We start from the raw sequence: 12,255 nt of genomic DNA, 5'->3' as shown, positions 1-12,255 counted from the left end.
TCGTTGTCCAAAAATCCAACACCGACATCATGCAGCGACACTCTATACGATGTATCCAAAACTCCTCAATTGATACATTTATTTCCTAAAATTGCTTCTTAACAAACCTTTTAATTATTCCTTCAATCCGCTCAACTCTGACACTGACGTCCCGTGCAGTACCAATAAACAAGTCTAGTTATAAGAACCAGAGTAACCGTAACTTCACCTCTTTCCAACGTCATCCTGTCACAATTAAATATGTTACAGCTGCTGCAACCATTTTTATAGCAAAGTTCATCTCGTTAGCTTTCCGACGCTTCAAACGGAACTCAAATCGGACGTCCTGAACTCCAGTTATGAATTTTCGAAGTTCTGCAGCTATTCAGCAATTTTCCTGCGTTTTGCTTACGAAAATCTCTCTCCAAAACTCATTCTCTTCAACTCTATCACATTCCAAACAGCCCCTTATCATATCTCTTCACTTCCAAACATTCTTATAACTTAAGCGACACATTCCTCCGCCGAAGTCCGCTTCCTGCAACATCACGACAACAATCCTCCTTGCAAACTCGTAACTGAACCTCTTCCGAGACGCAAGGCTACTCAACTGACAACTTCGCAGCACACCAGCAGAGCTGACACATTGCAACTTTCCAATTTTCCTTCTCTTACAATAAATGTCAATTACCTCTAATCATCTTCCTTCAAGATGTTCCAACTCAATTCCCAGTGAAGTCTTAATTCCAAGTCACCTTCAACTCGCGAAACAACAAACTCCAACAACGCTCGCACTGTTGCCAACAACAGCCTACTGAATCAATCTTCTTCAACTGAAACATAACCGAGAAGCGAAGCTTCTCCCCCACTTGTTTCAATCCCACACCTGCAACAAACAACCAAGTACCGACAGTGATTCACTCACATGTCGCATACCAAGGAATAAAAATGCCGACAGTATTCAACCGTCGTGCAACTCAATTGACTCAACAATTGGCCGGACGGACCGACCTGCTCTGATACCACTATTGTAACACCCCTCTAATACCCCGCGGAAATAAATAAAATAACTCAGAGTAAAACATGAAAACAAGGGTGCCACAATTCAATTTAAAACAAATTATCATAAATCGATTGTCATGCTTCACTTAGGGGAAAATCATCCATTTAACAAAATCATGTTTCTATACAGCGGAACATCAATCAACAGATAAGCATAACATCATCTATGCAATATCTCACAAAATTACTCCAATAACAACAAAATAGAGTATCACCATAAACTCTAAACTAACGTTCCCCCAGTGTTACAATATCAGAGCATGACACCGACGCTATACCAAATAAACTGACTCATGAGCTAATCCTCACCGAGCCAAAAGCCGCTACTCGCCAATCTGAAATCATCAAAGTAAGGGTGAGTCTCATTCTCAATTAATCAATGTTATGCATTCATAAGCAACAAAACATCATAATATATCATTCACCCAATTTGTCATATATTCAGATTCACATCTATTATTCATCAATTCACACAATAATAGAATACATTACCAAAAGACCACACCATAACAATTACACCGTCATCAAATATTATAACATTGGACAATCTTCCATTCATGTTATAATTATACACAACAACCTAATGCAAATGCAACTATATGCATGTGGTACCAAACATGGGATAACCCATCTCACCGATCCACCACCATAAAGATTCGGCTACTTCTCTCACCAATTCCACACAATGGGAATTAGCTACCGCTGTCCCACCACCATAAGGGATACAGCCCACAACATGATTATGAAATGCATGTATCAACCATAACATGCTCACCATCGACATTAAACAACCAAATGTCATAATCATCAACTACCACGATAATCAATAGCCACACACAGTTATGCTATTTCTCAACTATAAATAAATACATATTTTACATCAACAATATATGTATATCAATTACCATTTACAACCACGACATCATAACAGATAAAACATTCACCACACAGTGCAACAATAGCACCCCTCACAATCGTGTACCAAGTACAACAAATCAACCCAACAATAACAGAGCATTTACATCATCATTCATCAAAACACATGATAACCATATTTACCATGAACAACATCCATTTTGCATAACAAGCAGAAGCAATCGCATTATAACAACACCCATCATTGCACATATTCAATTATGCAAACAACAAACCATTGCACCTCATCAACTACGCAAAACAAGAATAAACCACATTTGAAGAAAACGATACTTTTCAAAATAAAATCAAGTTATTGTTGTTATATTTATTTTATATGGTAGAACATTCAATTTAAGGAACAACGTCCAAAACGGCGTCTAAAACGGACTTACGGTTTGAAAGTTACACATTTTTACATTTTTCAAAGAAAACAATTATCGCTACAGCACGCGGCGCCAACCGGGTTCGCGGCGCGAAACGAGAAAAACTTACGCCTTCGCGGCGCCAACACATGGACGCGGCGCGACCTGAGCGTATCACAACTTCCTGGTTTTCTGCCCAACGGTTCGCGGCGCAAACAGTGGTTCGCGGCGCGACCTGGCGATTTTGCAGAATTACGGGTCTGCATTCAGACTCTGCGATTTCACATCCTTTTCACCCAAAAACGATTCCATACATCGCATACAAGCATATAATCATCGAATTTCTCATCACACATCATTATACATCAAAACAACACATCAATAACCAACAATCTATACAAATTCATCAATTATCCCAAATCATAACATACCTAACAATATCAAATCCCAATATACCAATTCGAATCGAATCATACGTTAATCCATCTCATTACCCATAATCACATAATAGAAATTAACCGGAAGAGTCCCCCCTTACCTTAGCCAAAAATCTGGACTTTTCCCCTTCTTCTTCATCAAACCCGTAAGCCCTTTTTCCCTCAAATTCAGCAAGAATCTCCCATCTTCAAACTCGCTTATATCCCTCATCGAGAACCTCCCTGACACGAATTAATATATCAAATCGAAGGAAATTTCGTGTAGAATCCGAATCTTCGAGAATTACCTGATTTGGAGTTACGAGCCGAGAGTTATGACCCATTTTGTGAAGGCTGCACCATGAATACGAAAATGGCTTTTGTATATGAGTTCTCTCCTTCTTCCTCTTAGGTTTTCCTCTTTTCTTTCCAATTTTTCTTTTTCTTATTTTATCAAAACATAACATAATTTAGTAATGGGCCTCTTCACACTAACACCCCCACATTACTAACTCCACCAATGGCCCAACACTACATTTTATTATTTCTTCCCACATAATTCCAATAAAATGCTAATTCAAATTAATTAATTTAAAACTTAATTAAATTAATTAAATAATAAATTTTGGGATGTTACACTAAACATTTTGAAAAATTTAGTTTATACTTGTTATGTTACTGGTCTTGTAATGTTATAACACTTCCATGCAGTCAATATGAGGGGAATCTATGTGGACAACACTGGAAGTTAGTTACTATTAGAAATGATGTTTAGACTCATATTTAACTATAGTTTGATGTTTGTTAGAAAAACAAAGTTTATGTTTTTTCAATGCAACTGAGAAAGATAACCTCAACCCAGAACTTAGAGCTAGGGGTGGCAAAACGGGCCGGGGCCCGCCGGGCCGCCCGCGCACCCGCCAAAAATTGGCGGGTTGGGTTGGGATTTTAGGCTCGCCGCTCGCCAAAGCCCGCCCCGCCAAAACCCGCCGCCCGCCATACCCGCCCCGCCAAAACCCGCCGCTCGCCAAAACCCGCTCCTCCTCCAAAACTCACTCTTTTTTTAGTTAATTCTAGTAATTGCAATTCTTGATAGTTTATTTTATACATTTATTTATAAATATATGTAATATTTTTTAGAGTAAATTTGTTAAAAAATTACTTTTATAAAAAATTGTTTTAAAAAATAAGTGAAAAGTTTAATTAAAAGGTAAAAAAAGTATATTAATCTATTAAAAAAATATAAATAAAAATAGGCGGGTAAGCCCGCCGCCCGCCAACCCGCCATCTTGGCGGGGCGGGCATGATTTTGATGCCCATTTTACTTGGCGGGCATGCCCGCCCCGCTCGTTTTTTGGCGGGCATAAGGCAGGGCGGGCGGCGGGCGGCCCGTTTTGCCACCCCTACTTAGAGCATTGGTTATTTGTAGTCTTTGAACTGTATCACTGTCGATTTGGAGTTGTTATTACCGATATTATTATGTTCACACTAATGTTATATACTACTAATGCGAAAATACATTAACTAATGCGTAGTGTCTAAGTGGTTTGAAGATATAGGTGGCGCTCTAAAACTCTTATTGATGAAATTTTTGTATTTCTAATTTAAAACAATTAATATTTGAATTTCTTTCAAAAAGTGATATATATTTAAAAATAAAAAGTATTTGGAATTATTTATTGTATATGTGGCAGTGATACATCATCATTTTGACTGCCATGTCATTAAAATTTGATCATTAATTAGAAGGAGACTAAAATTCAAGAAAAACTAAAATTTAGGGACAAAAATCAAGACTTTAAAGTAAAGGGATCAAAACTCAAAAAAAGTATAAATAGAGGGACCAAAATTGCAATTAAGTCTTTATTATATTATTTTGTTTGAAGTAAACTTAATGTTTATTTTTTCAACAATATTTTTTTCCTCCTTTCAATATAAATACTTATTATTACAAACATTTTCAAGGATCAATTAAATATGATTTTATTTTAGTTTAAAGGTAGTGCACTGACAGTGTAAACTAACTTTACACATACATCCAATTAAAATCCTTACACTTGTCATCAGGGACGAATTCAGACATTACATAATGGTGGGGCTAAACATAAAAGAAATATGAATTAGTCTTCTATTTCTTGAAATTGAGTTTAAATAATTTTATAATTGAATTAATCTTTTATTTAAACTTTATCAATTTTTCTATAATTTTAAATAACTTCAAAATCATATAATTTAATTATTATAATTTTATAAGTTTAATTATTTAAAGTGCGTTAATTTATCTATAGTTTAAAATTTTCAAACAATTTGACCCTCTTCTCAATTCTTTGACTGAAATATAATAACTAATTTTTTGAATGAGATAAATTAAGTGGCCAAAATTGTAATTAAATTTAGATGATTTAACTATTAAAATAAGTGTAGTAATTTAATTATTTATTTGTAACTTAAATAATTTTGAAGTAATACAAAATTCAATTATTAAACTAGGATAAGTTTAACAATATAATTATTTAATTCATCTATAATTTAAATAATTTTAAAATTAATAACATTATTGGAAAGATATTGATCGTATTTTTCAATATAACTTTATAATAGTTAAATTATATATAATTTTAAAGTTATTTAAAATTATAGATAAATTAATAAAGTTTAAATAATTAAACCTTTAAACTGATAGTACTTTAAGGTCTAGTCAAAGATATTTTATTTAAAAATGTTCACTTAAAATATATTACATACAAAGTTATGTAGTGATATCTACAATATAAGAAAAGAAACTGTTGTGGAAAGTACCAATCTGCCCCTTTGCTTTATTATGGTGCCACGTGGAACACTTCTAGCTTTTTTACTTTTTTACTCTTGCATTATTTCCATTACTTTTCATTGTATGTTTCAATATTTCTAATTAAAAAATTAAACAAATTTTTCTTGGAAACATAACTTTTTTTCTTCTTTTCCTACTCTACCTATGCTCACACTTCTTTTATTTTGAAATGATTGGATAATTACTTTACATGGTGCATGGTCTCAACATATTAAATCTTCATTGAGTTAATGTCAAATTTGACTAATGACTTCAATTAAAAATGAAATATAATAAATTACACTAGCCATTATATATAGTCCCCAAAATTCATTTTATATAAAACTATTTTGCAATTATATATTAAACGCATACCAATGATGTTTTAATGTAATATATAAATAAATTTAATTTTTGTTTAGATTTGAATTATTTTTTCTAGATGAAGAAATATAGCAACAATTTTTTCCTTATTGAATTTTTGTGTGTGTGTTTGTATGCATAACATGAATGAGTAACAATTTCTTTATATATTATATATTTAAAAATGATAATTTCGATGTTGAAAATAGTATTTTACTAAGATGATAATTTTTATTTTTTATAACACCAAATTAAAATAATTAAAACGGGAACGTGAAGTGACTGTTCAAAATATTGAATATTAACGGGACTGTCAAATTACTGATCAAAATATTGAACATTAATGAGAACATGAAGTTATTGATTAGAATATTTAATTTTTTCACGGGTACCAGACATTTTTCTATACCTTTAATTATTATTTTTCACGGGTACCAGACATTTTTCTATACATTTAATTATTATTTTTTCACGGGTACCAGACATTTTTCTGTACATTTAATTTTTATTTTTTCACGGGTACCAGACATTTTTCTATACATTTAATTATTATTTTTTTACGGGTATCAGACATTTTTCTATATATTTAATTATTATTTTTTCACGGGTATCAGACATTTTTTTGTTCATTTAATAATTATTTTTTCACGGGTACCAGACATTTTTTTATACATTTAATTATTATTTTTTCACGGGTACCAGACATTTTTCTATACCTTTAATTATTATTTTTTTCACGGGTACCAGACATTTTTCTATACATTTAATTATTATTTTTTTACGGGTACCAGACATTTTTCTATATATTTAATTATTATTTTTTCACGGGTATCAGACATTTTTTTGTACATTTAATTATTATTTTTTCACGGGTACCAGACATTTTTTTATACATTTAATTATTATTTTTTCACGGGTACCAGACATTTTTCTATACCTTTAATTATTATTTTTTTCACGGGTACCAAACATTTTTCTATTTAAAAATGTACATCTATAATAAATGCGTGTCCCGTACGAGAACCCGTGCAAATGCACGGGTTTGTTACTAGTAAATTAAATGGTAGGAAATTAAGAGTTAAACTAAAAATATATTTAACATGAAATATTAATCTCAAATATTATTATCAAAAGAAAATTGATAATGGTGTGTTTATGGTTTTAAATAAAGATGATTTGGATTATAAATAGTTTTAATTTTTATTTAAGTTTTTCCTTCAATCTAATAATCATTCTGTTGGTTATTAATGTGTTGCAATTAAGGAGAGTTAGTTGTGAATCCGTGTTGAGTGATACTACAAACAAATAAGCTGCATTGCCAAGGTGGTGGTATATAAAAACAAATAGGTGAATTCTGTACTTACATCCGTGATCCGCCCATGCTTGTCATGTCATATTAGATTTTTTAAATTAAATTTGTATTTTAATTAGATACATGGTTGTGATTGGTTGACAGTGTACAAATATTTTATACTATCAGTGCATATTCCTTTTTTTAATAATATAAGTAATAAAAATTTGATCATTCAAAAATTGACGATACAATTAAAAATAAACTTTTGATAAATATTTAAGTTAGACGAACACCTTCTTAATTTTGCGATTGTTAAAACACAAGTATACAATTTGCTCGTTCTCTTTTTTTTTTAATATGTGTGGTATCCAACTCGCTCGTTCTAATTTAATCAAATTTTAAATTTTTTTCTCAATTAAATCAAATTAATTTTTTTTACAAAAAAAATCTCTTGGATGTATGTCCTAGTGGATTCTGAGTATTTGGACATGTGCCGTATAGCTTGCCGTTCAAATATTCGTATTCCATTTCGAATATTTGGATACGAGCCGTATAGCTCTCTGTTCAAATATTTGTATTCCGTTTTGAGTATTTGAATACGAGCCATATAGTTTGTCGTTCAAATATTCATATTTTGTTCAAAATACGGTAAATAAACGAACGCAGTTCATTCTTTCGCATATGAAAGAGGACCTCTTGGACATATATCCTTGTGGGTCCCCGAGTATTTGGATACAAGTCGTATAGCTAGTCGTTTAAATACTTGTGTTTCATCGGGGAATTGTGACTAAATTCGTTTGATACATCTTTCAATAAATAGACGAGTCGTATAACAAGAAGAAACTTAAACACTTTAAAGTTAATACTTTCCAAAATTAACTAAATTGTTCACGTTGGATACAACGGATGCCGCGGGGTGATAATACCTTCCCCGCGCATAACCGACTTCTGAACCTAAATTTGGTTGCAACGGCCATGTTTTTGTTTTTCATGGGTTTTATCGATATTTTCCGTTTCTTTTTGGAATAAATAAAATTTTGATGACGACTCTGTTGTTTTTTAGCATTTAGACGCTCGAGTATTTTTCAAGTCGCGACACACACACAAGAGTAATATTGTTTCACCAAAATGGTTAGTTCAGTTCTCATAGTTTGTGAGATTTTTAACTGATATTTGAAATATATTTCCTTTAGAGTATGATTTTTATGAATATGTATGCTCTTAGAATTACCAGGCTTACAACACTGAATGATTTAGCACTCTTTAAACTTACAATATTTTCTACTTAAAAGATATTTTGTTGTTATCAAAGATAAATTACAACTTTACCGTATGATAATGACAAATTTAGTAAGAGATCTTTGGTAATGTATATTGATGATTTAAAATGACATAAGTGATATAGGAAGTTATTTTGATGCTTGGTAATTCTTTTTGCTTCTTTCGCTTTTGATATCAAAAGCCACCCTTGAAATGAAATGAATGTCCAATTTATATGTGAATATTGGAGTGAGCCAAAGATTGTCTATGAAAGACACCCTTAATCATAGATTTTCCATTTGAACAATTTAGATTCTCAGAAGCAGTGTTTTAAAAATCGGACCGAATCGGTTGGTCGGATCAGTTGAAGCGGGAATCAGACAGATAATCGGTTTGGTTCAATAGTTGGATCGGAAATGTCATTGAACTGATGTAAACCGGTCAAAACCAGTTTAAACCGCTAAAACTGGGAAAACCGGCGATTTTTCAGAACCGGCGATTTAAATGCATTTATTTTATTTTATTTTTATTTTAAAAAATTAAAACGACGTCGTTTTAATTATTTTTAATGAAAAATTAAAATAAAAAATAAAAGAAATAAAATTAAAATAAAATAAAAAAATTGGTAGATGCAGTTGATTTTGTTACCGATGATTGATATTGAAGATGAAGGTCCCAATATTTAAACAATTTTTCCTTTCTTAAATTAAATTTAGTAAACAATGAAATTATTTTTTTATGAATTATTCAATTAGATTATGTTGCAATTAAACTTTGTTTGCAATTATACCTTATAATTTTGTACTATTTTATTATGTGTGATACTTATGTTTAAAATTTGAATTTAAATTATGAACTTGAAAATTTATTTTTAATATGATATTTTCATAAAATTTTAAGTGCTAGTTATATTTTGTAGAGACTGACTCATCCGGTTCGACAAATTTTATACCTATATAATTTTGTTATAACGATCGGTCTATTCAACCGAGTTATCTGGTTTAACTCAGTTCAGACATGCGGTTCGACCAGTGACCCAGTAGTTTGACTAATAAACCAGTCACCCAATACCTTCACCGATTTGATGTGCAGTTTTTAAAACACGGCTCAGAACGGAGATATTTGCGTTGAAACTTGCTTTTGCAAAAGAACAACTAATATTATTCATGTGTACTTCATGACATAAAGAGCGTAGTATTTTGTCACATCACTTAATAAAATAATGTTTCCTCACACTTGTATCCTCATGTCTGCTTGCATATCCTCACAACAATATTTAGATAACATTCAATATTTGATATAAAATAGTTTGTTATCTTCAAAATAATTTAGGGTATGTTTCAACAATTATTTCCAAAAAAGTTTGGGAGAAATATTTCTTCTTGCTTTTGTGAGGAAAAATCATTTGAGATGTAGGATGAATCTTAGGAGTTGGGAGAAATAGTGATGATGATGAAGACTACTAGAATAGTACTCAAGAACACCAAAGAGCACAATAAAATAAAAAGAATATAGAGAAAATAAATGAAAAGAGGATTTTGAGATGAGATGAGATGAGAAGAAGAGAAAATGATTTACCTCTTTTTAGACTGGTTTCAATCGATTAAATGGCCGTTAAATCAATTAAGACAATTTATGATAATTGATTGTGAATTGATTAATTGATGCAGTGTGCAACTTTAGGGTTTTAATTGATTAGTTTCCTAGGGTTAATTGATTACTTGGTGCAAAATTTTAATTTCAAATGGATTAATCAATTAACCCTTTAAGTTTAATTGATTAATTTCAAAGGGATTAATCGATTAACCCTTTAAGTGGCTCACATTCTCAACGAATTACATATTTCCTTCATTCAACCCTAGATTTTAAAGGACTGGATTCAAGCATATTTAATATAGTATTAGAGTTTGTTGGAGTTTTTTTGGATATATATATATATATATATATATATATATATATATATATATATATATATATATATATATATATATATATATATATATTTGTGTGTGTGAGGGAAACCTTACACTTTGATCTAGATTTTGAGAGGTGAGATTCAAACATATTTAACATGGTATCAGAGTCTGATTAATGACCTCAATATGGACATTTTTTTTCCAGGCTCATGCTTGCCGTAAGGGTCAATGTTGAATATGTGTTGTTAGAGTTTGTTTGAAGTCCCACATTTCTAGGTTTCTCAGGATGTTGAATAAATAAATGTATGAGGGAAAACCTACCTTTAAGCTAACTTTTGAGGGATGAGATTCAAACATATTTAACATGGTATCAAATTCGGGTTAAGGACTGCAATGTGGGAATTTGAATCAGGCACATGCTAGGCGTGAGGGTGGGAATTAAAAATGTTTTGTTAGAGTTTGTTTGAGGTTCCATATTGATCAAGTTTTCGAGTTATTAAATCTACAAATATGTGAGGGCAACCTCGCCCTTTAAGCTAGGTTTTGAGGGATGAGATCCTAGCATATTTAACATGATATGAGAGTCGGATTAAGGACTACAATATGGGCATTTGATCTAGACCCATGCTACACGTGGGGTAGGTGTTGAAGTTGTATTTGCGTTGTTGGAGTTTTTTTGTTGTCTCACATTGCTTAAATTTCCAAGTTATTGAATGTATAAATGTGTATGGACAATCTTACCCTTGATTTACCTTTAAAGGAATGGGATCCAAATATATTTAACGGAAAAAACATTGTTAAGAAAGTTTTGACTTGGTGAATGAAGTTGGCTTATAAAACTTTCTAGGCATATTTAGTCCCCAAGTCCCTTAACTTAATTTAATGTTTTGCTTTAGTCTCTTAACTAAAAAACGTTACAAGTTAGTCCCTAAATTGCACTTCTATTACTCTATTTGGCCCCTTCTGTCAAATTTTGGCAAAAAAAAAAACGTTAAGTTATGGTGACGTAATGTACTACAAGGCTCAAGATCCAAATGTGATTCAACATTTATAGTATAAAGTAGGGTTGTCACTTAAGTTTCTTAGATAAACGTTAAATGATTGGTTCAGTTTTAAGAGAATCATATATCCAAACCGATTAAAATTAAATGAATTGGTTTGGATTAGATTTGCAAATTTTTGCGATAAAGTCCAAACCGATCCGAGAAAAACGGGTTGGTTTGGATTGATTGGATAGATTAAAAAATGCAAAAAAAAATTGAAAAATATAATTTATTTACGGAAATTAATTTTTCACAATAATATAAAAAAATATAGTATTAATAGTGTTCAATTATAAATATTAGACTAGCAATTTTCCCTGACAGATTCAAAAATATCTAACATAAAGACTTTTGAATATATAACTAGTCACTTGAGTAGTATGATAATGAATGTGTTTCATAACTCTATGCTCAATTACCACATTACAGTAACAATTTTCTAATAACAAATTAAAATAGCATAATTTGTCCACATACGACATTTTACTATTTCTTTTTGAAGTTGAATACTTGATAGTAATTTTCATGATAATTAATTATGGTTGGTTTGAGTTGAATGTATCTGAATCCATGAACACCCCTATTTACCATAACACATAAAACATGTTACCAGGAGCAAATACATGCATGGCAATAAGGGGAAATAGTTGTTGTTTAATATACTTATCTCCATAAAAATAGTTGTTGTTTAGACAAATCAAAATTTAAAAAAAATAAGTGTCAAGAGTTATGAAATAGATAAGATAAAATAAATGAATAATTTTAGTTTTAATCATTTAAAAAAAATTATAACCACACATTATAATACAAAATGTATCATAATTTTTGAAAAA

This window comes from Vicia villosa, linkage group LG1, assembly GCF_029867415.1.
Source record: "Vicia villosa cultivar HV-30 ecotype Madison, WI linkage group LG1, Vvil1.0, whole genome shotgun sequence".
In the NCBI taxonomy this organism is placed as follows: domain Eukaryota; kingdom Viridiplantae; phylum Streptophyta; class Magnoliopsida; order Fabales; family Fabaceae; genus Vicia; species Vicia villosa.
This window is presented reverse-complemented; position numbering follows the sequence as displayed.